General features: G+C 42.1%; 2 pseudogenes; one reads left to right on the top strand and one right to left on the bottom strand.

Annotated features, from left to right (window-relative positions):
• Nucleotides 1-7,379: 7,379 nt before the first annotated feature.
• LOC108298164 lies at nucleotides 7,380-8,155 on the bottom strand (annotated as a pseudogene).
• A 16,986-nt stretch (nucleotides 8,156-25,141) lies between these two features.
• LOC119469850 lies at nucleotides 25,142-25,290 on the top strand (annotated as a pseudogene).
• The last annotated feature ends 2,490 nt before the right edge of the window (nucleotides 25,291-27,780 follow it).

Below are 27,780 nucleotides of genomic sequence, written 5' to 3'. Positions count from 1 at the left end.
TAGCCACAGGATGGTGTTCTTGACCACCCAGCAGCCCCTCTAGGTCAGTGGAAGAGACAGGCCTATTCTCCCAGTATAAATAAGACACATGAATCTTGCCAGGTAACCTGACGGAGTCTGTAGAAATCTAGTAGTGTCTCCACAGGCAGACAAGCGACCTCATCAAGCAGCTCCCTGAGATCACAGCCAGGCAAATCCACCAAGATGGGGAAAAAAAACAGTGCAAAAAATATGAAACCATCATAGACCAGAATATTTCTTCTTCAAGGGATCACAGCTCAACAACATAGGAACACAACATGACCGAGAAAGAGTGCAATGAATTGACAGAAACAGGTTTCAGAAGGTGGATGATAACAAACTTCTCAACTAAAGGAACACGTTCTATCTCAATGCAAAGAAACCTCAATGCAAAGGAACAGGATCTATCTCAATACAAAGAAACCAAAAACTTTGAAAAAAGTTTAGATGAAATGCTAACTAGAATAAACAGCTTAGAGAAGAACATAAGTGACTTGATGGAGTTGAAAAAGAGCATGAGTACTACGTGAAGCAAACACAAGTTATTTTTTTATTTTTATTTTACTTTAGCTGCATACTATATCTGGCATTTCTTCCCATGTTATCCCTCCCCACCCCCCATTGCCTCTCCCATATGCCCCCCAACTGTGCCCTGCAAACACAAGTTTTAATAGCCAAATTGATCAAGCAGAAGAAAGGATTGAAGATTAACTCAATGAAGTAAAAAGATAAGGCAAGACAAGGGAAAAAAACAGTTAAAAAAAAATGAAACAAGCCTCCAAGAAATATGGAATTATGTGAAAAGGCCTAATCTATGCTTGACTGATATACCTGAATATCATGGAAAGAATGAATCCAAGCTAGAAAACATGCTCCATGATATTTTTCAGGAGAACTTCCCAAGCCTAGCAAGGCAATCCAAATTTCAAATTCAAGAAATACAGAGAACTCCATGAAGATATTCCTCAAGAAGAGCAACCCCAAGGCACACAATTGTCAGATTCATCAGGGTTGAAATGAAGGAAAAATGCTAAAGGCAGCCAGAGAGAAAGATCAGGTCACTCACAGAGGGAAGCCCATCAGACTCACAGCAGATCTCTTGGCAGAAACCCTACAAGCCAGAAGAGAGTGGGGGCCAATTGACATCCTTAAAGAAAAGAATTTTCAACCCAGAATCTCATATCCAGCCAAACTAAGTTTTGAAAGTGAAGGAGAAATAAAATCATTTATGGACAAGCAATCACTGAGATTTTGTCACCATCAGATTTGCCCTACAAGAGCTCCTGAAAGAAACACTAAGCATGGAAAGGAACTAATACCAGTCACTGGAAAAGCACACCAGTCAGCAAAGACCAAAAATGCAATGAAGAAAATGAGTCAACTAATGGGAAAGGAAACCAGCTAGTAACAAAAAGGATCAAATTCACACATAACAATATTAACATTGAATGTAAATGGCCTAAATGCCCCAATCAAAAGACACAGACTGGCAAAATGGATAAAAAGTCAAGAACTATGAGTGTGCTGTATTCAGGAAATCCATCTCCCATATAAAGACACAGACAGACTCAAAATAAAGGGATAGAAGATTTACCAAGCAAATGGAGAACAAAAAAAAGCAGGAATTACAATCCTACTCTCTGATAAAATAGACTTCAAACCAACTAAGATCAAAAGAGACAAAGAAAGGAATTACATAATGGTAAAATGATCAATCCAACAGAAAGAGTTAACCTAAATATATATGCACCCAACACAGGAGCACCCAGATATATAAAGCAAGTTCTAAACTACCTAAAGGAGATTTAGACTCCCACGCTATAATATTGGGAGACATAAACACTCTACTGTCAATATTAGACAGATCAACGAGACAGACAATTAACAAGGACATACAAGACTTGAATGCAGAGCTGGACCAAGGGGACCTAATAAATGTATATACAGAATACTGTACTCCAAATCCACAGAATATACATTTTTCTCAGCACCACATCGCCTAATTCTAAAATTGACCACATCATTGGAAATGAATCACTTCTCAGCAAATGTAAAAGAACAGAAATCATAACAAACAATCTATTAGACCACAGTTCAATCAGACTAGAACTCAGGATTAAGAAACAAACTCAAATTCACACAACCACCTGGAAACTGAACAACTTGCTTCTGAGTGTCAACTGGATAAACAATGAAATGAAGGCAGAAATGAAGATGTTCTTCAAAACCAATCAAAATGAAGTCACAGAATCTCTGGGACACCTTTAAAGCAGGGTTGAAAGGGAAATTTATAGCAATGAATGCCCACATGAGAAAGAAGGAAATATCTAAAATTGACACCCTACAATCAAAATTGAAAGAGCTAGACGAGCAAGATAAAAAAAAAACCTCAAAAGCTATCATAAGACAAGAAATAATGAAGATCAGAGCCCAACTGAAGGAAATAGAAATACAATGAATAAATCCAGGAGCCGGTTTTTTGAAAAAATCAACAAAATAGACAGACTGCTAGTCAGACTAATAAAAAAGAAAAGAGAGAAGAATCAAATAGATGCAATAAAAAAAAGATAAAGGGGACATAATCACTAATCCCACAGAAATACAAACTACCATCAGAGATTACTACAAACAACTCTATGCACATAAACCAGTAAACCAGAAAGAAATGGATAAATTCCTGGACACTTGTACTCTACAAAGGCTAAACTAGGAGTAAGTTGAAACACTGCATAGACCAATATCAAGGGCTGAAGTTGAGGCAGCAATCAATAGCCTACCAACCAAAAAAAGTCCAGGTCCAAATGGGTTCACAGCCGAATTCTACCAGACTTACAAAGAGGATGTGGTTCCATTCCTTCTGAAACTGTATCAAACAATACAAAAGGATGGAATCCTCCCTAGCTCATTTTATGAGACCTACATCATCCTAATACCAACACCAAGCAGAAACTCAACTGAAAAAGAAAACTTCAGGCCAATATCCATGATTAACATCAACACAAAAAATCTTCAATAAAATACTGGCAAAGCAATTGCAACAGCACATCAAAAAGCTTATCAATCATGATCAAGTAGGCTTCAACCCAGGGATGCAAGTCTGGTTCAACATATGCAAGTCCAGAAACGGAATCCATCACATAAACAGAACCAAAGACAAAAACCACATGATTTTCTCAACATATGCAGAGAAGGCATCTTCAACAAAGTTCAATAGGCCTTCATGCCAAAAACTCTCAGTAAACTAGGTATCGACAAAATGTATCAAAAAATGATTAAAGACATTTATGACAAACCTACAGACAATACTGTAGGGCAAAAGCTGGAAGAGTTCCCTTTGAAGTCAGGCACTAGGCAAGGATGCTCTCTCTCACCACTTCTATTCAATATAGTATTGGAAGTTCTAGCCAGAGTAATGAGGGAAGAAAAGGAAATAAAGGATATTCAATTAGAAAAGGAGGAAGTCAAATTGTCTCTATTTGCAGATGACCTGATTGTATATCTAGAAAACTCCATCTTCTCAGCCCCAAATATTCTCAAACTGATAAGTAACTTCAGCAAAGTCTTAGGATAAAAAATCAATGTGCAGAAATCACAAGCGTTCCTATATACCAATAACAGGCAAACAGAGAGCCAAATCAAGAGTGAACTCCCATTCACAATTGATACAAACAGAATAAAATACCTAGGAATACAGCTAACAAAGGATGTAAAGGACCTCTTCAAGGAGAACTACAAATCACTGCTCAAGGAAATAAGAGAGGACAGAAACAGATGGAAAAAACATTCTATGCTCATGGTTTGGAAGAATCAATATCACAAAAATAGCCATACTGCCCAAAGTAATTTATAGATTCAATGCTATCCCCATTAAGATACCAATGACCTTCACAGAACTGGGGGGAAAAAAAAAAGAACACTTTAAACTTCATGTGGAATCACAAGAGAGCCCGCATAGCCAAGACAATCCTAAGCAAAAAGAACAAAGCTAGCAACATCAGGCTGCAGGACTTCAAACTATACTACAAGGCTACAGTAATCAAAACAGCATGATACTGGTACCAAAACAGAGATATAGGCCAATGCAACAGAACAGAGGCCTGAGAATACCACACTTCTACAACTGTCTGATCTTTGACAAACCTGACAAAAATAAGCAATGGGGAAAGGACTCTATGTTTAAGAAATGTTGGGAAAACTGGCTAGGAGTGAGCAGAAAGCAGTTACTGGACCCCTTCCTGTCTCTTTACGCTAAAATGAACTCCAAATGGATTAAAGATTTAAACATAAAACCTAACACCATAAAAGCACTAGAAGAAATCTTAAGGAAAACCATCCAGGCCATAGGCATAGGCAAGGACTTAATTACTAAAACACCAAAAGCAATGGCAACAAAAGCCAAGATAGACAAATGGGATCTAACTAAAGTTCAGAGCTTCTGTACAACAAATGAAATCACCTTTAGAACAAACTGGCAACCAACAGAATGGGAAAAAAATTTTGCAGTCTACCCATCTGACAAACGGCTAATATCCAGAATCTACAAAGAACTAAAACAGATTTACCAGAAAAAAACAACCCCATTTAAAAGTGGTTGAAGGATATGAACAGACACTTTTGAAAAATAGGCATCTATGAGGCCAACAAACATAGGAAAAAATGCTCATCATCACTGGTCATTAGAGAAATGCAAATCAAAACCAAGTTGAGATACCACCTCATGCCAGTTAGAATCCTGATCATTAAAAAATCTGAAGACAACAGATGCTGGCGAGGATGTGGAGAAATAGGAAAACTCTTACACAGTTGGTGGGAGTGTAAATTAGTTCAACCATTGTGGTCGACAGTGTGACTATTTCTCAAGGATCTAGAAATAGAAATTCCATTTGACCCAGCAATCCCATTGCTGGGTATATACCCAAAGAACTATAAATTGTTCTGCTATAAAGACACATGCACACATATGTTTGTGCAGCCTTGTGTACAATAGCAAAGACATGGAACCAACCCAAATGCCCGTTGATGATAGATTGGAGAAAGAAAATGTGGTGCATATACAGCAATGAATGCTATGCAGCCATAAAAAACGATGAGTTCATGTTTTTTTAAGGACTTGGATGAATCTGGAAACTATCATTCTCAGCAGGGTGACACAAGAACAGAAAACCAATCACCACATGTTCTCACTCATAGGCTGGTGTTGAACAAAGAGAACACATGGACTCAGAGAGGAGCATCACACACTGGGGGAAGTTGGGGGGTAGTGTAAGGACAGCAGGTGGTGGGGAGGAATAACATGGAGAGAAATGCCAGATATAGTATGTACCTAATGTAAAATTAAAAAAAAAACAACAACCTAGATGTTGGGTTGATGGGTGCCACAAACCACCATGGCATATGCATAGCTATGTAAGAAACATGCATGTTCTGCACATGTATCTCAGAACTCAAAGTACAATTTAAAAAATATATATCTTTCCAAAAATAACCATTTCATATAAGATTGCTAAATTAATTTTTGAAAACCAACTCACAGAATCTGAAAACTAAATTAATTTCTTTTGCAAGTAACATAAAGAGTTTTTGTATTTGATTGGTTGAACTATTTCTTATTGTTATGTCAACAAATCTGTATAATTTTCTTCTGTCATTAACTGTCTTTTTGTTTCATATTTTGGGATCTTTGCTAGGTGTATATACAATGACAATTGTTATATCTTATTGATATGTTTGCATTTCTTCAACATATGATGTCCTCCTTCATCTCTTGTAAGATTTTCATTGTAATATTTATTTTCCCACCCCAGCTCTATTGGTTACTCTTTGTCTAAAGTATCTTTAGGAATTCCTTCATTTATGACCTACAGAAGCACTAATGAGAGTTTCTTGCAGATAACATAAAGTTAGGTTATATTTCTTTTTTTAAATAATTTTTCCACTGTTTGCACTGTAATTGTACAGTTTAATTTCTATTTAAAGTATTTACAAAAGATGGAATTCTACTATTTTTCTACTTATACTTTGTCATATGTCTTTTTCAAATCTAGTTTATTGTTGAGATTTTTATTCTATTGATATTTTTAGTCTACAGTTTTTATTCTCTTCTAATCTTTTTTTTTTTTTACTTTTTAAAGTTGTTTTAGTGATTAAGGATTTATAACTAATCTCATGAATTTATAACTGTATATGAATTAATACCATTTTAAATTTGGATTTATTAAAACAATTGTGTCCCTACAAATTTGTTTCTACAACTTATGTATTTCCAGCTAAGTCCAGCTTATATAATTATTCATTGCCTTAAATTAATAGAGATTTGTAACTACTTTTCTGCATTAGTCTTCCGAATCATATGCAAGGAATTTTAAAAAATAAAATAAGTTATGTAATAAAAACATTTTAATAATGGCATTTATATTTTTCCATGTGTTTACTTTTACTGGTGTTATTTTTTTTATATGCTCTTGTTATTTTATAGTGTATCTTTTCATTTCAGCCAAAAAGGTAGCCTTTATCATGTCATGTATCTCCGGGAAGATCTATTTGTGGCAAATCCTATATATTTGTTTAAAATAGAAATATCTGATATCTCTTTTATCTTTGAAGAACAGTTTGCTGAAAATAGACTTATTTGTTTCCATTTTGAATTTTCACCTCTTTAAATGTGTCACCCTGCTGTCTCATGACTCTCTGGTTTCTAGTAAGAAATTACCACTAATTTTACTGTTAAAACTTTGTATATGATGGATAGTTTCCCTATTACTATTTTTTTTATTTGAAAAATTATTTACTGAAAAAAAATTCCGACTCTACAGGTCTTGCCTTTGGATGAAAAAGAGACCCAAGGTCAGTGAGAGTCTCACTAAAATAATTTCCAAATACAACAGCTGCAGGAGGCAGGAGGCAGGAAAGAGAAAGCACATCCCTCACTACAGTTTCTGCACAGAACAAGGCTGTGTACCACAGTTTCATCACAAAATAGGAGAACAGAACATGATTGGGAAGCTACAGAGGTATTGAAGGACATAGGAACAGGAATATAGGCAGGAGGTGGGGGAGGAGACCAGAGAGGAGGATACAAAGGAAGGAAGGAAGGGAGATAGGAAAGAAGGAAGAAAGGGAAAGAAAGGGGAAGGGGGAAAGGAGGTGGAAAGGTGAAGGAGAAGGAAAAGGAAAGGAAAAGAAAAAGGAAAGGAAAGGAAGAGAAGCCTAAACTTAGCAAGACAAATTAAGGTCCACAGTTCCTGAGGGACTGAATACATGGAGTTAAGAATGTCCTGGAGCTGGGGTATTACAAAGGGTGTATTCTCATGCCAAACCACAACTGGGAATTTCAGCCCACACACAGCCCACGTCAAGCTTTAAAAGGCTGAGCACCACACCCAATTGGTATACTGCTCATGCTCATACTGGGTCATGTCAAACAGAATTCTGTATAGCTGCTGAAGCTTGAGATAACTCACTCTCATGCCCGTAACTGTAGCCCTCTCTAGTAGTGGGCACTGGGGCTGTAGTGCATTTCAGAGTGTTCTGATCCCAGCAGTAATATGAAATGGAAGCTGCAGTAACAGCAGCAGTGGAGGCAGCAGCCCCTGAATTTGGCAATGGGTGTCTATCATAGGGATCGAGAGAGGTGGAGGAGAGGTGACTGGCCATGATTGTATTCTGGACTTGTGTTTGACATGACCCAGTTTGAGACAGGGTCTACTCTGCATAATTATACATGGATGTAGCTGCAGACACCACTGATTCATAGGACAGGGCAGCATGGCAGCACTTGTAGTAGGCATCAAGTGCTCTGTATGTGTTGTTGTAATACAAGGAATCTGCATAGCTCATGGTGTAAGGCTTACTACACACTGGTCCATATTGCTCATTATATTGCTTGGTGAAGTCTGCCATATGGCCTGAACGATCTATTGGACACTGTTTGGACCAGTTCTTCTCTTTCCTGCACAAGTGCTTCTCTTTCCAGCACCAATAGCAGCCGCTCTGGTCTCCCATCCAACACACAGTGCTAAGCCAGCTGGTGGGACGACTGGGTGTGCATTTGTTTGCCTTGAAATTGTGTGTTATCAAGGACCCTGATGGCCTCCACTGCATCCTTTGTCCTCTCCATGTGTATGTACAAAGACATAATCTTTTTTTTGTAATTGCATTTTAGGTTTTGGGGTACATGTGAAGAATATGTAAGACTGTTGCATAGGTACACACATGGCAGTGTGATTCGCTGCCTTCCTCCCCATCACCTACATCTGGCATTACTCCCCATGCTATCTCTCCCCAATTCCTCAGCCTTCGCTGTCCCTCCCCTATTTCGCCCCAACAGACCTCAGTGTGTGATGCTCCCCTCCCTGTGTCCATGTGTTCTCATTGTTCAATACTCGCCTATGAGTGAGAACATGCCGTGTTTGATTTTCTGTTCTTGCATCAGTTGGCTGAGAATGATGGCTTCCAGATTCATCCATGTCCCTACAAAGGACACAAACTCATCGTTTTTGATGACTGCATAATATTCCATGGTGTATATGTGCCATATTTTCCCAGTCAAGTCTATCATCGATAGGCATTTGGGTTGGTTCCATGTCGTTGCTATTGTAAATAGTGCTGCAATGAACATTCTTGTTCATGTGTCCTTATAGTAGAACGATTTATACTCCTTTGGATATATATCCAGTTATGGGATTGCTGGGTCAAATGGAATTTCTATTTTTAGGTCCTTGAGGAATCACCACACTGTCTTCTACAATGGCTGAACTAATTTACACTCCCACCAACAGTGTAAAAGTGTTCCTATTTCTTCACATTCTCTTCAGCATCTGTTGTGTCTCAATTTTTTAATGATCGCTATTCTAACTGGCGTGAGATGGTATCTCAATGTAGTTTTGATTTGCATTTATCTAATGACCAGTGATGATGAGCATTTTTTCATATGTTTGTTGGCCTCATATATGTCTTCTTTTGTAAAGTGTCTGTTCATATCCTTTGCCCACTTTTGAATGGGCTTATTGGTTTTTTTCTTGTAAATCTGTTTTAGTTCTTTGTAGATTCTGGATAACAGCCCTTTGTCAGATGGGTAGATAGCAAAAATTTTTTCCCATTCTGTTGGTTGCCTATTCACTCTAATGACTGTTTCTTTTGCCATGCAGAAGCTGTGGAGTTTGATTAGGACCCATTTGTCTATTTTGGCTTTTGTTGCCAAAGCTTTTGGTGTTTTGGTCATGAAGTCCTTGCATACACCTATGCCCAGAATGGTTTTGCCTAGGTTTTCTTCTAGCGCTTTTATGGTGTTAGGTCTTATGTTTAAGGCTTTAATCCATCTGGAGTTAATTTTAGTGTAAGGCATCAGGAAAGGGTCCAGTTTCTGCTTTCTGCACATGGCTAGCCAGTTTTCCCAACACCATTTATTAAACAGGGAATCCTTTCCCCATTGCTTGTTTTTGTCAGATTTGTCAAAGATCAGATGATTGTAGAAGTGTGGTGTTACCTCCGAGGGCTCTGTTCTCTTCCATTGGTCTATATCTCTGTTTTGGTACCAGTACCATGCTGTTTTGATTACTGTAGGCTTGTAGCATAGTTTGAAGTCCAGCAGCCTGATGCTGCCCACTTTGTTGTTTTTGCCTAGAATTGACTTGGCTATGCAGGCTCTCTTGTGTTTCCATATGAAGCTTAACGTGTTTTATTCCAGTTCTGTGAAGAAGGTCATTGGTAGCTTGACGGGGATAGCATTGAATCTGTAAATTACTTTGGGCAGTATGGCCATTTTCACGATATTGATTCTTCCTAACCATAAACATGGAATGTTTCTCCATCTATTTATGTCCTCTCTTATTTCCTTGAGCAGTGGTTTGCAGTTTTCATGAGCAGCGAAGGATGACAGTCTCCCCAGGCTCAGGTCACCAGATATCCGAATCTGTTTCTCCCCTCCGTCCCAGTGGGATTCCACACATCCGTCTTTGGGCTGGGGCTACACAAAGTCCAAGTTACTTAACTCAGTCACTAATGGGGTGAGGGGATTGATGGAGTCAACCTATGGCAGAAATGACAAGTCATTCAGAACCTAAGGAAGGGCCGGCCACAGTGAAAGGTGGCAGGGTGTAGACTTGCTCTTCCCCTCACCACGAGACAGAGTCTCACCCCTGTCTCCCAAGCTGGAGTGCAACGGCGTGATCTCGGCTCAGTGCAACCTCTGCCTCCCAGGTTCAAGTGATTCTCCTGCCCTCCTCAGCCTGCCGAGTTGCTGGGATCACAGCTGGGCACCACCACACCTGGCTAATTGTTTGTATGTTTAGTAGAGATGTGGTCTCAGTACATTGGCCAGGTTGGTCTTGAACTCCTGACCTCGTGAACCTCCTTCCTGGGCCTCCCAAAGTGCTAGGATGACAGGCGTGAGCCACCGCGCCCGGCCCGCGCGCTTGCTCTTCAAGGGTGAAATCCTGGTGACTCACACCCATCATCCCAGCACTTTGGGAGACCCAGGAGGGTGGATCACTTGAGGTCAGGAGTTCGAGGCCAGCCTGACCAACATGGCGTAACCCCATCCCTACTGAAAATAGGAAAAGTAGCTGGACATGGTGGTGCGCGCCTGTCATTCGAGCTACCAAAGGCTGAAGCAGGAGAAAAGGAGACTCTTCCAGCCCCACCGTGTCCCCAAACCCCAGCCGCAGCCAGCCTTCTTGTAGGACCGCGCCTGCAAAAGCTTCCGAATGAACAGAGAGGAGCCCGAGGCTCTGGGAGCCATCACCTCTGACTCCAGATGGGAAACAGGGCTTTCTGCATTTGAATGGGGCTCTAGAAGGCGACGCTGCTGCTGCTTCCAAAGCCATGCGCCTTGCTTCGCCTAGCACAGAGTGAGACTCCATCTCAAAAAGAGAAGAATGAAAAAAAGAAAACAATATTAGCACATCAGTTGTGGTCGTGAATCAGTCCCTGGAGGCCAGGCACAGTGCGACTCGAGCCCATCCATCATCCCAAAACTTTGAGACCCCAGATCAGGAGGATTGCAATGAAGTGATGAGAACCTGTCTGTAGAAAACATTTAAAAACAGATCTGAGGGGCCAGGCCTAGTGGCTCAAGCCTGTCATCCCAGCACTTTGGGAGGCCGAGGTGAGCGGATCACCTGAGGTTGGGAGTTCCAGACCAGCCTGACCAACTTGATGAAACCCCATCTCAAATGAATAAATGAATGAATGAATGAATAATCTGGGCACAGTGGCACGTGCCTGTGGTCCCAGGTACTCTGGAGGCTGAGGCGAAAGAATCTCTTTAGCCAAGGAGTGTCTAGACTGCAGTGAGTGAGCTATGATGGCACCACTGCACTCCAGCCAGAGTGAGACACTGTCTCTAAATCAATAAAATCATTGGAAGGAGCTCTCTCTTTCTTACTTTCGATGGGTGCCTCTTTAGGCCAGGTACAAAACAAGAAAGAGAGAGAAACGAAGAAGAAGAAGAAAGAAGAAGAAGAAGAAGAAGAAAGAAGAAAGAAGAAAGAAGAAAGAAGAAGAAGGGGAGGAGGAGGAGGAGGAGGAGGAGGAGGAGGAAGGCCTTATTGTTGTACCCGAGGGAGTCAAAGAATGCATCACACTCTGAGATTGAATTATGAGTCCTTTATTATGCCAGCAACCGAGAGGTGGCTGATGCCTAAAATTTTCTGGGCCCCTAAGAAAATGTTAGGTGGTTTTTATAACCTAGACTGAAAAGGGAGGGGGAACTTAGCTGAAGCAAATTTTTCACAAGAGCAGAGTAAGCAAAATGTTAAAAGATAAACTAGTAAATGAGAAATAAAAGAGTGCCAGGTGTGAGGCGTAAAGTTGTCACAAAAGACATACAACTTATATAGGTAATGGGGGCTCTGGGCACTGGACAGCACCTGCCTGCATTCCCAGGCTCTGCTGGTACCACTTAACTCGGCCTCTTATCAACACATGCATTCCGGAAGGTGCCCAGTGTCAGCCCGCCCCAGCTACATACTCTGATTACATACTGAATACTTTGGTTGACAAAGTACAACTTAAACTCAAAACAAACAAACTCCAGTCTCCTACATAACTGGCTATGCATGAATTACTCCTCCATTGCAAGTCCTGTGTCCTGATGAGTCAGCTCCGTCTAGGCAGCAGGCAAGGTGAACCTGTTGGGCAGTTACAGTAGCACCCTGTTCTTGCTTTTTTTTCTCCTCCTTTACCCTCCCAGTCCCGCAGTCAGCTCCCTGGATCCACTTTCCCAAAGAATCCCCCTGCTCAAAAGGCCTGACCCCAGGTCCTACTTTTAAGGGTGGTAGCGGGTATCAAGGCTCAGGCCATGAGGCCTCATTCTGGGCTCCCACACTCTACTGTCGCTGCCCCAGGCATATCCTCACATCCCTCAGTGCTTTCAGGCCTGTCCCTCCAGCCCACTATGAGCTCCCTGAGGCAGGAGCTGGGCCTGATTCCCTGCTGTTCCCCCATCATAGGGCAAGCCCTGAGGGCATAATCAGTCCATGCTGGGGACTAAGTGGTGAATGAATGAAGGAGTGTAAAAAACACTGCATTAATAGCTTTGCCTTTTTCACACGAGTCAATTTCCTGGTCTGTTTCTACCCTGAGCTCAGTTTTTTCATTTGTCAAAATGGGGACCCCCTTCTCCTCCTTAGGCTTCAGTTTCTAAGCAAATATATATTTGAGATAGAGTCTTTCTCTGCCACCCAGGCTGGAGTGCAGTGGTACAATACCAGCAAACTGTACCCCCAAACTCCTGGACTCAAGCAATCCTCCCACCTCAGTTTCTTGGCTACTTTTTAAATATTTTGTAGAGATGGGGTCTCACTATGTTGCCCCAGCTGATCTTGAACTACTGGCCTCAAACTATTATCCCACCTCAGCCTCTCAAAGTGCAGGGATTACAGATCCAACAGTGCCTGGAGCCACTGCACCCAGCTACTCAAGGCAAATATTTAGCCAATGTACTTGGCCATCCAAGGTTCCACCCTGGGTAGGGGAGCTCTGAGCACTGGCATCAGAGGGAGCACAGCTTCTCGGCTGAACTCTGGGATAGACCCATTTCCCTATGGGCAGAGCATTCCAAGGCTTCTCACTTACATCTTCTACAACTCCATGTCTTGGGATGCCTCAAACCCGTGCTCTACATGGGCCAGCCTTCATTGAGCAGCTAGGGTGGGACAGACAGGCCAGGGTGGACATGCAAGAGGAAGGAGACCCAGACTCTGCCTCGAGGAGATCACGTTCAAGCAGGGACAGAATTACTCCAGAGTGTGGCAGACAAAGGGACCAAAGCCTCTGATTTTCTTTCTCTTTCTTTCTTTCTCTTCCTTCCTTCCTTCCTTCCTTCCTTCCTTCCTTCCTTCCTTCCTTCCTTCCTTCCTTCCTTCCTTCCTTCCTTTCCTTCCTTCCTTCCTCCTTCCTTCCTTCCTTCCTTCTTTCCTTCCTTCCTTCCTTCTTTCTTTTTTTGAGACAGAGTTTCACTGTCATTGCCTAGGCTGGAGTGCAATGGCCTCAGGTGATCCACCTGCCTAGGCTTCCCAAAATGATGGGATTATAGGTGTGAGCCACTGCACCTGGCCATCTCCAATTTTCACAGAAGGAGGCACAGAGAGGTTTGGCACCCAGCAGAAATGAGTTCAAATATTGGTGTCCCTAGTTCTTGGCTCAAGCTTCTCTGGTGCTCAGTAACTTCCTATGACAGGGAATGAGAGGTGTCTGTGTTGACAAAATCATGCTTCTAGTGCTGGGCAAAGTGACACTTGTGTAATCTCAGCAACTCAGGAGGCTGAGGTGGGAGGATCGCTTGAGGGCCTACCTGGAAAACATAGGGAGACCCCATCTCAAAAAAAAAAAAAAAAAAAAGGTCAGGCATTGTGGCTCATGCCTGTAATCCCAGCACTTTGGGAGCCCAAGTCAGGGGGATCACTGGAGGTCAGGAGTTCAATACCATCCTGGCCAATTCTAAGATAAGGGATTATGCAAATCAGAGTTCTTATTATGCAGAGGAAGCCTTCAGATACTACTGCAGAGAGAATCAATTGCAAATGTTTCCGATCAAACTTAAGGTCTGTGTTGACGTTACTGCTGGAGGGTGGAATGAGGCATGTCCAACCCCCATTTCCCATCATGGCCTGAATCAGTCTCAGGTTAAATAGTGCCCTGGATTAGAAGGAATTCAATTCAGATAATTGGGGAGCCTTAGAATTTTATTTTTGGCTTGCATTCCACACTCAATTTTACTGAAAACAAAAAAGACATCAAATGATAAGGTCATTGTATTAACACTGAATAGGTCTAATTTCTTTCATTGCTGGTTTGCCGTGCCTGTGAAATAAGAAAGTGTGTGTGAGATTGTGTTTGGCAGGGCTGGTGTCAGGCCCTGGGCAGTGACCTCCCACCTGGGCCTGGAGACACTGAGCACCCCGTGGAGGGGGCATAGAAGCGGCTGAACAGAGGTCCTGAGCAGAAGACAGGCTGGCCTCTGTGCCGAGGCATGGACACAGCCTCGTCTGCACTGAAATTAGCACAGCCCTTGTGTTGGTCTTGGGGACTTAGGCTGTCTAGTTGCTGGGTCAGCATGCTCTGGATGTGGCTGTTTAGACAGAGAAGACACTGAGTGCTGACCACCGGTCTCTCAAATGCCCTGGCAGAGCACTCTTCCCGGTGCCTTCCAGATCGGGCCTCTTCCTACTTCACAGTTACTGAACTGTGAAGTAGTAACCCCTTTATTTTCTCCAAACTGACATGCTGCCAAACTCCCAGGCTCTCCCATACCCATCATTCATTTCTCTACACTTCTACTCCTTTGTAGAAAAGTTTGAATTTTCCCTTGAAGGTTTGATAATTTGAGATATATTAAAAGAAAAAAAAAGCACACAAACTTTATCATGTGCACATACAGCCGCAGGAGTCATTTAAAATGGACAGAAGGTTGGGGCCTTTATACCATTTTGAGCATACAGAAAGAATGGGAGCTCAGAGCATGGCCAAAAATAGGTATCTTGGCAAGACAGATTAATGGGAATACGTGAAGAGAAGGCATGGCTGGAAGAGGTGTCTAGTTGTATAGTTGAAGCCTCGCAGGTAGGCAGTCCTCAGAGAAAATAGTACATGTATCTTTAAGACCTTAAAGGTATGAGACTCACAGTTCGTCTTCTCTGTATCCCTGCAAGTCCCTTAGAGAAAGCCTGAATGCCTCTGCTGCTTACTTCACTTTATCCCCTATGGATGCAGCTCTTCCCTACACACAGCAGGTGTGCAGGACTCTTCTGCCTACAGGCCTCTCAACAGCCAAATCAACATAACTTGCTTTCCTTCTGCTTGCCCTTTGTCTGCCTGTAGAACATCTCCTAATCATTGGAGCTCACTATCTCATGAGGCTCCCTTAGCATCCCAGGATATGTGACCCGCAGCCACTCTGTGCCTCAATGTGGTGCCAGCCCCCTCCCTTAACCCTCTGGCTCTAACCTCACCGTCATCCTTGTATTCACGTGCTTTACCTCCTAATTTGCGATGACTTTGAGGGCAGGGTCTGTGTCCTGTTAGTCTGTGTCCTTAGCTCCATGTGGAGCCCAGCTCAGAGCAGGTACCTGGCTGAGTGAGCAAACGAGAGCGCTGGAGGGACCAATACTGAGAGAGAATTGCCAGATCCCAGGCCTTGGAGGATTATGAGGGCCCTCCGCTGTAGTGTGGGAAGATGAGGAGCTGGCTCGAGAATAGCCCCAAGAATATTGCCTTCCAGTGACGTCCTTGCTCCTGGGGAAAGGATGTCCACCCTGTTTTCAGGTTTCACCACCACTAGTTCTGCCACCATGGATAGACAATGGCCAAGGTGGCTGGGTCCCTCTGGAAGGAGACAGGGCGGCTGTTGGAGGGTGTGCTGTCTCAGTGCAGAACCAACCTTTGTCTTCACATGGGACTTGACTGATAAGGTCTGTACCTGCCCTCTTTCTGCTAAAGCTGTCAGGAGAGGATGCATAGGGGGCAGTGGGGGGGGGCGTTGTCTGAGACATAGGCCATCTAGGCCAACTTTCTCTGGGCCTCAGTCACCATGTCTGTAAATTGACAGGGCTGAACTCTGTGCTTTTTAAGGGTGTCCGTGCTTGAAGGGACACTTCCATCCCCAATGTCCTGGGTAGAGGGAAGAGTCCCAGTGTGGGGAAGGCAGCAACAATGAGGATGATATTTGTCAGACATTTGCAGTGTACCTGACACTGCTGAGCAGTCATTATTTAATCCTCACTGCAATCTAATAAGAAAGGCACTGTTGGTTTTCTGAGACAGTGTCGTTTTGTGGCTCATGCTGGAGTGCGGTGGCACCATCTAAGCTCACTGCAACCTCCACCTCCCAGATTCAAGTGATTCTTCCTCCTCAGCCTTCCTAGTAGCTGGGATTACAGGCACCTGCAACCATGCCAGCTAATTTTTTGTATTTTTAGTAGAGATGGGGTTTCACCATGTTGGCCAGACTGGTCTCAAATTCCTGGTCTCAGGTCATCCACCTGCCTCAGCCTCCCAAAGTGCTGGGATTAAAGCTGTGAGTCACTGCACCCTGCTGGAAAGCACTATTTTTAATCACCATTTTACAGATGAATTCCCTTAATTTGGCGAAGTTATGTATATTATTCAAAGTTGTATTTCTAGAAGTGGTGGCTGGGTAGCATTTGTATTTCAGGATTGTTAGACCACAAAGCACACATTGCGAGCCTCTGTGTTGTGCTTTGCAGAAGGACAGGCAGTACCTGTGAGCTCCTGGGAGCACCTGAGCTGAGAGCACTGAGAAGCACCTGGAACCAGTAACTTCCCTAAATCGCATGTGGGGGAAGATGCGTTCCTGCCATGGAGCCATGTTCTATGGCAGGCAATCACTGTCAATAAAAAAGTAGTCAGACAATGTCAAATGTATATCTAGTTGATATTAAAATACACATTTGAAAATTTGGAAATCTTTTTTTAAACAAAATTTTTAAATTTCATTTTTCATGTATTTAGAGAGCCTAAGTGCAGAATTCTCTGTGCGTATATTGCAGAGCAGTGAAGTCTAGCCTTATAGTGTACTCATCACCTGAACAGTAAACACTGTACGCAAAGGCTGTCTTTTGTTCCCCACCCCTCTCCCATCATTTCACTTTTTGTAGTCTCCAAAGTCTATTATTGCATCTTATGTTCATGTATACTCACTGTTCAGCTCCCACACATACATGAGAACATGTGGCATTTGACTTTCTCTTTCTCAATTATTTTACTGAGAATAATGGCCTCCAGTTTCACCCACATTCCTAAAAAGACATAATTTTTCATTCTTTTTTATGGCTGAGTAGTATTACATTATATATATATTTATATATATAACATATATACACACACACACTCTCTCTACAGAGAGTGTGTGTGTTTATGTGTGTGTGTGTGTGCATATATATATATATATATATATAAAATGTTTCTTTATCCAGTCCTCCATTGATGGACACTTAGGTTAATTCCCTATCTTTGCTATTGGGAATGGTGCTTCAATAAACACACAAGAGCTGGTACTGTTTTGAGATAATAAACTGTTTCCCTTTGAGTGTGTACCCAATAGTGGGATTGCTGGATTAAATTGTGGTTCTACTTTTAGTTCTTTGAGAAATCTCCATTCTCTTTTCCATAGAGGTTGTACTAATTTACATCTACCATATATAAGTATGTATAAGTGTTGCCTTTTCTTTGCATCCTTGCCAACATCTATTGCTTTTAAACTTTTTAGTAATAGTCATTCTGATTGGTGTAAGATGGTATCTTATTGTGGTTTCCATTTGCATTTCTCTAATGATTAGTGATGTTGAGCATTCTTTCCTATGTTTCTTGGTCTAGGAACAACCTCCTTTGAAAAACGTCTGTTCATGTCCTTTTCCACTTTTTAGTTGGGTTGCTATTGTTTTTTCATTGAACTGTTTGAGTTTCTTATAGATTCTTGATATTAGCCCTTTGACTGATAGTTTGCAAATATATATATATTTTCCATTCTGTAGGTTATCTCTTTACTCTGCTGATTATTTATTTTGCTGTGCAGAAGCTTTTTAGTTTAATTAAGTTCCATTTGTCTGTTTTTGATTTTGTTGCAATTGCTTTTAAGGACTTAGTCACATATTTTTTGCCAAGGCCAACATCCAAAAGAGTTGTTCCTAGATTTTCTTCAGAGATTTTTATATTTTGAGGTTTTACCTTTAGGTCTTTAATCCATCTTGAGCTGATTCTTATATTTGGTGAGAGGTAAGGATCCAGTTTCTTTCTTCTGCATAGGGCAGTCCAATTTTCCCAGAGTCAGTAAATAAATACGTTGTCTTCCTCCAGTGTTTATGTATTTTTGACTTTGTCAAAGATCATTTGGTTGTACATATGTGGCTTTACTTATGGGTTTGCTATTCTGTTTCATTGGTTTATGGGTCTATTTTTATAACATTACCATGTTGTCTTGGTTATTGCAGCTTTGGAATATAGTCTGAAGTCAGGTAATGTGATGCCTCCACGCTTGTTCTTTGTGCACATGATTGCTTTTGGTATTCAGGCTCTTTTTTGGTTTCATATGATTTTATGATTTCAGGATCTTTTTTTTTTCCAATTCTGTAAAAAATGAGTTAGTAATTTAATAGGAATTACATTGTACTTCTGGGTTGCTTTGGGCAGTATGGCCACTTTAAAATATTAATTCTTCCAATCCATGAGGGTGGGGAGTTTGTCCATTTGTTTGTGTGATCAGTGATTTCTTTCATCAGTGTTTTGTAATTCCCCTAATAGAGATATTTCATTCCTTTTTTTACATTTATTTCTAGGTATTTTATTTTTAAAGCTACTGTAAATGGAGTTGCCTTCTCAAATTGATCCTCAGCTAGATTGTTACTGGTGTATAAAAATATTAGTGAATTCTGCACATTAATTTTGCATTATGAAATGTTACTGACTTCATTTATTAAATCTAAGAGTTTATTGGTAGAGTATTAGAGTTTTCTACATATAGATCATAGTATCAGTGAATAGGAATAACTTGGCTTTCTTTTTTCTAGTTTGAATGCCTTTTTTTTTCTTTTGTCTAATTCCTGTGGCAAGGACTTTCAGTGCTCTGTTGAGTAAGAGTGATGAAGGTGAGCATCCTTGCTTTGTTTCAGTTCTTAGAAGAAATGCTTTTAACTATTCCCTGTTGAGTATGATTTTGGCTGTGAGTTTGTTGTATATGGCCTTTATTATGATGAACTGATTCCTTCTATGCCTAGTTTTTTGAGGATTTTATTATGAAAGGATGCTGAATTTTATTGAAGTATTTTTGTTCCTATTGAGTTAATGATATGGTTTTTGTCCTTAATTCTGCTTATGTTTATTGACTATCGACTTGTGTATGTTGAACTATCCTTGCATCCCTGAGATAAATCCCACCTGATAATGGTGTTGAATCTTTTTGATGTGCTGTTGGATTCAGTATGTTAGTATTTTTGTTGCGGATGTTGCGTCTGTGTTCATCAGAAGGATTGGTATGTAGTTTTCTTCTTTTGCTGTGTCCTTTTCTGGTTTAAGTGCCAGGGTAATACTGGCCTTGTAGAACAAAATAGGAAGAATTCTCTCCTTGATTTTTTAGAACACTTTCAGAAGGATTGGAATTAGTTCTTTGTGTATTTGGTAGAATTCAGCTGTGAGTCTGTCAGGTCCAGAGCCTCTACTTTTTAGGAGTTTTATTATTATTATTATTATTGTTATTACTGATTCCATAGACCTACTCATCATTGGTTTGTTTTGGATTTCTTCTTCTGCCTGGTCCAATTTCAGGATGTTGTGTGAACACTTGAAAATCTACAATCCAAACTAGAGTGATGCACGAAAGAAAAACAAAGTGTTGAGCAGAGTGCTGGGAGCTTTGTGTAGTGGTTTGATTTTATTTTTTTCAGCCTTATCCAAATGTTTGCAATCATGAAAACTCTGGGTCCAAGCCTCTGGGCCCACATATTCCCTGCCTGTGACAGACCCAGTGTGAGGCGGACAGAGCAAGACCCATTTTATTAGCGCATTTGCTTGGCTACATTGCAGGCTTTTTTGACAGGTCAGATTTCTTGTATATCCATGTGGAATCTGTGGCCCTTTGATGCACTATTTAGACTAAGTACCAATTAAAGCTTTTAATGAGCCCAGCGCTGGCAGCCTACAGCCTCTTAGTTACCCTGGGTGAGCTATTAAATAAAAGGTTGCTGCCAAAGTGCCGTGCTGACAACCATTCACAGCCGCTGGCCAATCCCTGTCCTGCTCGGCCATCTGTGCACCTAAGGGCCAGAGGACATGGACAAGCTACCCATAAAGAGGTTTGGCCTAAAGAGAATTGTATCTACAGTTGAGGGAATTTTATGAGTTTCCAATCTCAGGTTGCAAATTCAGGGAATTATTTTTCTGGGTACTCAAATATATTAAGATATTTTATTATAACTTTGTACTATATATTAACAACTCAAACTCTCTCTTTTAGGGTGTAATCCTCATCAGGAGAGGATCTATGCCATTTAGGAGCAATATTTGACATAAATTAGGGGCTTATGTGCCAAGCCCTTACAAAATGACACACACACACACACACGCACACACACACACACACACACTCTCTCTCTCTCTCTCTCTCACACACACACAAACACAAACACTTTCCCAAACCCTGAGAACTATCCATGTCCACATTCTATAGTTTTTAACAACGACTATAAAGAAGGATTGGGCCTGTCTGGAGCCACTCAGATGGTAAGTGATGGAGTAAGAGTTTGGCCAAGATCCCTCGGACAGCAGATCCTCTGGGATGTGTTTCCCATGTGGTTTACTCTCCCTCTTACAGTGTCCTGTTGGTAAAAGTGAAAATTAACATCTATAGTGTTTACTATCAGTTGGATGCTGTCCTGTGTGTTTTGATGGGTGTACTGTTAATTTTGTTCCCCTTTCACAGTTGAGAAAGTTGAGGTGTATTTACATACCTCATTTGGGCTAACTTGTCCAAAATACTGTAGCTTTTGTCAGAGACAGGATTTGAGCCAGAAAACCTAGTACCAGAGGCCTTCCTCATAACTTCCCTGCTGCCACAGCTCTTAAGGGATGTTAAGAATGTCTGTGAAGCTTATATTTTAGCACAGAAATGGTTGATTGGTCCAGAAATTCACATGGCAATGATTAACATCGATAAGCTTCCTCTGTCCCTCCATGTTTATAAGCAGACCTGCCACACAGATTTACATAAAGATGCTTTGTTCCATGGCCTATTTGATTTTAGATTCCTGAGTTATAAGTAAGTTACCTCTGGGAGGTTCACAGGCTTTGAGTATTGGAGCCTTTGATTTGTATGAGGATCATCTGCTCCTGCTACTGACTAGGTAGCTTGCTCTAACTGTTATGGAGTATTATTGATCTGAGGGTCAGATTTCTGAAAGACCTGACAGCTCTGAAAACAGGACCCTTGCTCCTGGACAGTAAAGAGAACTGATGGAAAGGTTGCCTGTTAGACCAAATAGATAGTCAGCACTTTCAGAAATCCTGGAAGAGTTTGACGGCTGTTTGGGAAAGAATTGTGGTGGAGGCAGAGAGAAACACATAAATATAAGGGTTGTTTAATAAGAACTTAGTAATGGGTTGACTTATGGGGCGAGGGAAATGAGGAAATAAGGGTTCTGAGTTTCTAGCCTGTTTTACTAGATAAAAAGTCACTTACTTTAATTTGTTAGGAAACAGTATAGAAAGTGGACTCATTTCAGAATAAGACAGGGAAGATTGTACACTCCATTAGGGGCTTGTGTTTTAAGTCTCTTGAAACATCCAGGAAGAGACACCAAAGAAGCCATCGGACACAGGGGTCTGAAGCTCAGAAGAGAGGTCTGGACTGGAGACAGCTTTAGTGTGTCATCTAAGTGCAGTGGTGATGCGATCCACAGGCTTGTATGACATACTCTAGGAAAAACGCTGAGTGAGAAGAAAAGCAGGCTTAGAATCCAGTTTTAAAGGGTCCCAACATAGTATTGTCAGGTAGAGGAGAATGAGCCTACCAAATAAACAGCAACAGTAATCATCCCATTCCATCTCTAGGGCTCAGCTCAGCTCCCTTCTCCCCACCTATCCCATCAAAGTAGCCCTGACTAGACATGGAGTTGGGCAGGGAGCTGAGCCTTTTCATAAGAACGAGGCAAGGAAGAGAGCGAGGAAGACAGGTGGCCTGATGTGAAAGGCGAGCCTTGGTAATTTGTGTTTGAAGGTCACTAGACTATCCTGGCAAGGTGGCTGTTTTTCCTATACAGAAAATGGTTCTTCCTTCTAGAACATGGTTCTTCCTCCACCACTATAACAAGGTAGCTGGAGTAAAAACAGGCATATTCTTTTTTATTTATTTCCACAGCAAGTCCTTGACCCAACCTAGGTCAAGCAGAAACCTTCTGGGGTTTCCTTATTTTTTCCATGAACCCTATGAGAGCCCATCTCTGCATCCCTCCGGGCCCAGTGTAAGGTGAGTGCCGAGGCATTACCATGCAGATGCTGTCTGAGAGATGAAGATCATTCTCCCCGGAGCAGAGAAAATGCCTAGTGTCTTCACCAAGCCACTGAGTCAAGTCACTCTCGAGACTCAACTGTATTCCAGACCTCCATGGAGTTTGATGACTTACAATAAATGCTGCTTTTTACCCTGATACTTTCCTGTGTTAGATCTCAAGCACATATACTCTAAAGTGTCCTGATACATAACTACAACAGGCCCTCTGTAGCCACAGATTCTATATCCACAAGTCGAAGATATTCAGAAAAGCAATAGCATATAAAAATAAAAATTGTTCGAATTAAAACCATGGTATAACAACTATTTACATAACATTTATGTTGTATTAAGTATTATAACTAATCTAGAGATGACTTAAAATTTTTGGAAGAATGTGTGAAGTTTGCCGGGCACAGTGGTTCACGCCTGTAATCCTAGCACTTTGGGATGCCGAGGTGGGTGGATCACCTGAGGTCAGGAGTTCAAGATCAGCCTGGCCATCATGGTGAAACCCCATCTTTAAAAATAATAATAATAAATATTAATAAAAAAAAGAATGTGTGAAGGTTATCTGCAGACACTACAGCATTTTATATTAGAAACTGGAGCATCTGCAGATTTTGGTATCTGGATGTTCTTGGCATCAATGCCTCATGGATACAGAAGACTGGCTGTATGTGCTGAGTAAAATGGTCATGCTCTTGGCTAAGGTGCTGCTGTGTGTCACAGCAAGCCCTGATGGCTATTGTAAAGTAGCTAAAGGGGTGAGCACAAGTTCCCTGGAGGCCCCCAACAATTCTGGCTGCAGATATCCCCTCCAGGAAATGTGACCTGCCGTGGGATGAGTGGCAGGAATCCTGTCAGGGAAGGGGCAGATGTGTGTTTTTCTCCTATGAATGGCCACAGGTTATGTTTTGTGAATCTACATCTGGAGGTCCCATTGTCTCTTACCAAGTAGTGAGCCTTGAAGAATCTACCACTTTACAGAATAGGCTGAGTTCTGCTGAATCATTTGAGTAAAGTGCTCAAGTCACTCAAATAGAGGGCAAGAGGGAGATGCCTCCAGCTGGACGAAGAGAAGATGCACAGCCAGGGGCCACCCTCTGACCCTGGATTCCCTGCTGGGAGCCACACCGTGAACACAGGGAAGAAGACCATGACAGAGAGAGTGTATTTGTGTGGTGGGCAGGAGAGGTTGTGAATAAAAGCAGAGTAATTCAGAACAAAACTTCTTACTAAAATATTATTTCTCTTATCTGAGCTTACTGCAAACTGAGTTATGCAAATGCAGTTGATGTAATTAATATGTTGTGTGAAGGCAGAAAAGATTGAGAGCTAATATGCATTTTATTGCCAACCGTGTACCCTGGGGTGTCACTTGGCCTGGCTTATATGTCCTTAGTGTTCCCAATGATCCTGCAAAGTGAACACTGTCATTCCCACTCTGCAGCTGAAAACAGGCTCAGAGGAGCCAGTGACATGGCTGAAGTGTCCACAGGAAGAAAGCAGAACCAGGACTTACTTAAATGGCAGTCATCTGTCTCTAAATCTGGAAATTCTACTGTTTCTGCACTGGCCACCTAGCACTGCTGGGGGCTTCTCTGAGCTGAGAAACACACAGAGGGTACAAGGTGACCATGTGAAGCCAGGCCTCTCTTTGCCAGCTGACACTCCATACTCAGGCTTCAGCTGGACTCCCTCCCTCTGGCTGTGTCCTCAGGCCCCTGTGCCTGCTGCAGGCTTTCATGCGTGACGTTCTCCATCTCTTGTGCAGCTATTTCTTCTCTTTCACCTTTTTCCCTTTTCTCTCACTGAAACACTTGAATTTTGGTCTTTATCTTTTCCTGCTTTCCCACAGTCTCCCCCACATGCACAGAAACTTCTCCATTGTTTTTTCCTTTCTCATGGCCTTTCTCTCTCTTCCCCACTGGCATGTTCTCTCTGTTGTCATTTTCCTGTCCCCTCACCTTCCTCTTCCATTTTTTACTTCCTGTCTAACTGCACTCCTCCCTCTCTACACCCTCAGTCCCAGGATTTCCTCTTCCTGCCTGCAGCCAGGGGGTCTGGCCAGGCAATCACCTGGACAGCAGCACTTTGGGCAGGTCCTCAAGGAGTCGCCAGACTGTCCTGGTTCATAAATCAGGTTGGGGAGAAAAGGGAGAGGACTTTATTCAGAGTCAAGATTGGGCAGTTTCACACAGCAGAATCCCTCAGGGCTTTGGCCCAGGCCTGCTGTACACCTGAACAGCAGGTGTACCTGTCTGGGCCCATGTAACTAATGTCATATTTTTTTCATAAGATGAGACATAAAAATTAGAAGCATAAAAATAAACTGTGGGAGGTGGGGAAGGTGCTCTCGGTGACATCATGTGTAGGGCAACCACTATGTCAATGAGGCAGCACAGGGGATGCTTCTTCACCACTGGCTCCTTCCCCACGAAAGAGTTCCCTGCTGTAGGAGAGAGTCCAGGATTGCTGGTCAGACTTGAGAGTCCCAGCTGTGTGTCAGAGCTAGGAGGGGTCCAGGCTGCGGTGCATGGGACAAGTCACCGTGTGTGTAAAGAGTGAGGCATATGAGGCTGTGCTGGGCAGGAGCATGTGAATTTGTGCTTGTGTAGTGGGGTACCTACTGTGGCTTTGAGGTTGGTTTTCTCAGGATGAAGCCTTATCCATTACACTTCGGATATGCTGACCCCTGTGGTTTCCCCAAAGGTAGAAAACTCAACTGCAGAATCTGTGGTAGCAGGTGACTGTGTCCAGGTTTCCACTTGAAAATATTTAGGACAGGGCCGGGCATGCCTGTAATCCAAACACTTTGGAGACCAAGGTGGGTGGATCACCTGAGGTCAGGAGTTCAAGACCAGCCTGACCAACATGGTGAAACCACATCTTTAAAAAAATGAAAAATAAAAAAATTAAAAAAAAAAGAAAATATTTAGGACAGTGCACTGCCTGTCATATCATTCCTCCTCCTTTGGTGTTTCTTCAAAAGAAATACACAGCCTTATTTTCTTTTCAAGTATGCTTACCATTTGTGTTTCTCTTTTATTAGTGTAACTGTCCAGTAGATTTATCTCGCCTGTTGCCCAGAAAAGCCAAATGGAGCTGAGAATAGCAGGCTTTCTGCAGCAGAGAAAGAATTTAATAAACACAGAGGCAGCTAAGTGACCAGGACAGGGGTTTATTATTACTCAAATCTTCCACCCCCCAAATTCAGAGGCTAGGGATTCATTTAAGGATAGTTTGGTGGGCAGGAGGCTGGGGAATGGGGAAAGCTGATTGGTTGGGTTGGGGAGGAAAATCACCGGGAGTCAGAGCTTGTTTACTTGCAGTGAGTCGGCCCCTGGACAGGGACCACAGGACCAGATGAGCTAGTTTACCAGTCTGTGTGTGCCAGCTAGTCCATCATAAGATAGGGTCTGAAAAATACTCTGAACACCAACTTAGGTTTGACACGAATGATGTTATCTATATGCACAATTAGGGAGCTTAAAAACCTTGTGGCTTCTGGCTGCATGGCTCCTGAGCCATAACTTCCAATCTGGTGCCTGATTTGTTAGCTTGCTAAGGAGGTCTGATCCCCAAGAAAGGAAGGAGTTGGTTTAGGGAAGGGCCTATCATCTTTGTTTCAGACTTGGACCTGGAAGTAAACTCCTCTCATAGTTAGCCTGGCCTCTGCCCAGGAATGGACAAGGGCAGCTTGGAGGTTAGAAGTAAGGTGCAGCCAGTCAGGTCAGATATCTTTCACAGCCACAATTTTCCTATGTCAGGTTTTTCTCACTGTTGTAATTTTTGTGAAGGTAGTTTTGTTAGGAGCAATATAAATACAATGATTCTGAGAATGTCTTCTGGAGTCAGGCTGGCTCCACTTCAAATTCCTGCTTTCAAATCCTCCTTTGCTGGCTGAGTGACCATGGGCAGGTTATTTAATGTCTCTGTGCATCTGTTTTCTCATACAAAAGATGAAAGTGGTGGTGTGACCTCAGCCTGAGGTAAGCACCAAATGAGTAAATGTATGCACACTCATCAGCCGTGCCTCACGTGTGGCACTTTGCATGTCAGGCACAGGTGATGAGTGCATATATGTTACTCATGTTCGTGTTAGCTCCTGTGTTTTGCCTGCAACACTGTACAAAGAGCAGATTTGATGAAAACCAGTTGTGTTCAGTGATACTTTCCAGTGGCTGTGCACCCTCCCAGGGAGACTGCAGCAATCCTCTCACCAGCAGTCATCTCCTGGGCTGGGAGATCCCAGGAAGACCCCTCAATCTCCAGCAGGTTTGACTTTCAAGGAGCTTCAGGGAATGAGCTATAGATGTATATCTACCTGGGAGGAACTGGGAGTTTATTAGCTCATCTGTTCAGTTCATCCAAAGGGGAATAATGATTCAATTTCTTGCCTTAAATCTGCCCCAGTAAAATGTTGATAGTTTTACAGTGGAAGACATTTGCACATGTAGGGGAGGAAATATGACTTTTCCTCACCCAGCCTAGATCACTGCTGAGACCCTTACAGCAAAAGACAGACTTACAAGGGAAGAGCACATCTAGTTATTTAAAATAAGTTTTGTATGACAGCAGTGCCTTCTAAAGGAAATGAAGGCCCATGGAAACAACTAACCTCAGTTGTTGTTTTTTTAACAGGTTTTATGAAGAGTGAGTAATCATGGAGAACTATGATAAGACAAAAATGTATGATCTAACAGTAACAAATTGGGGAAAACCTAGCCAGGCCCCTTTATTCAGGCTCTTCTCTGTGTCCCTGTGTCTTCAGACTCAAGGACGCACAATTCCTCTGGGTACAGAAAGGATGCTTCTCACATGAGAATCTTATGATCAGCTTCAGGGAAGAAGGGCAGGGGAGAGTGACAGTGACTTTCCTGCTTCTGTTGTTTTCTCAAATTTCTTTAGCTTAAAATATTTGGTACCCAGGTGTTATAATTTGGAGTAGCTTGTCCTGAACTCCATCATGCACATGGAATGAAATCCAGAATTTTTGAAGATGATACTTATGACTACAAAATATTTATTTATTTATTTTTAATTTTTAAATATTTTTTCTAAGAGATGGAGTTTCACCATGTTGTCCAGGCAGATCACGAACTCCTGACCTCAAGTGATCCACCCGCCTTGGCCTCCCAAAGTGCTGGGATTACAGGCGTGAGCCACTGCACATGTTTAAATTCAAAATAGAAATGATGGCCAGGTGGAGTGGCCCACTCCTGTAATCTCAGCGTTTTGGGAGGCCCAGGCAGGTGGAT

This window comes from Cebus imitator, unplaced genomic scaffold (assembly GCF_001604975.1).
Source record: "Cebus imitator isolate Cc_AM_T3 unplaced genomic scaffold, Cebus_imitator-1.0 Scaffold898, whole genome shotgun sequence".
In the NCBI taxonomy this organism is placed as follows: domain Eukaryota; kingdom Metazoa; phylum Chordata; class Mammalia; order Primates; family Cebidae; genus Cebus; species Cebus imitator.
Note: the sequence above shows the minus strand (reverse complement) of the source record. Positions and strands in the feature narration are given on the sequence as shown.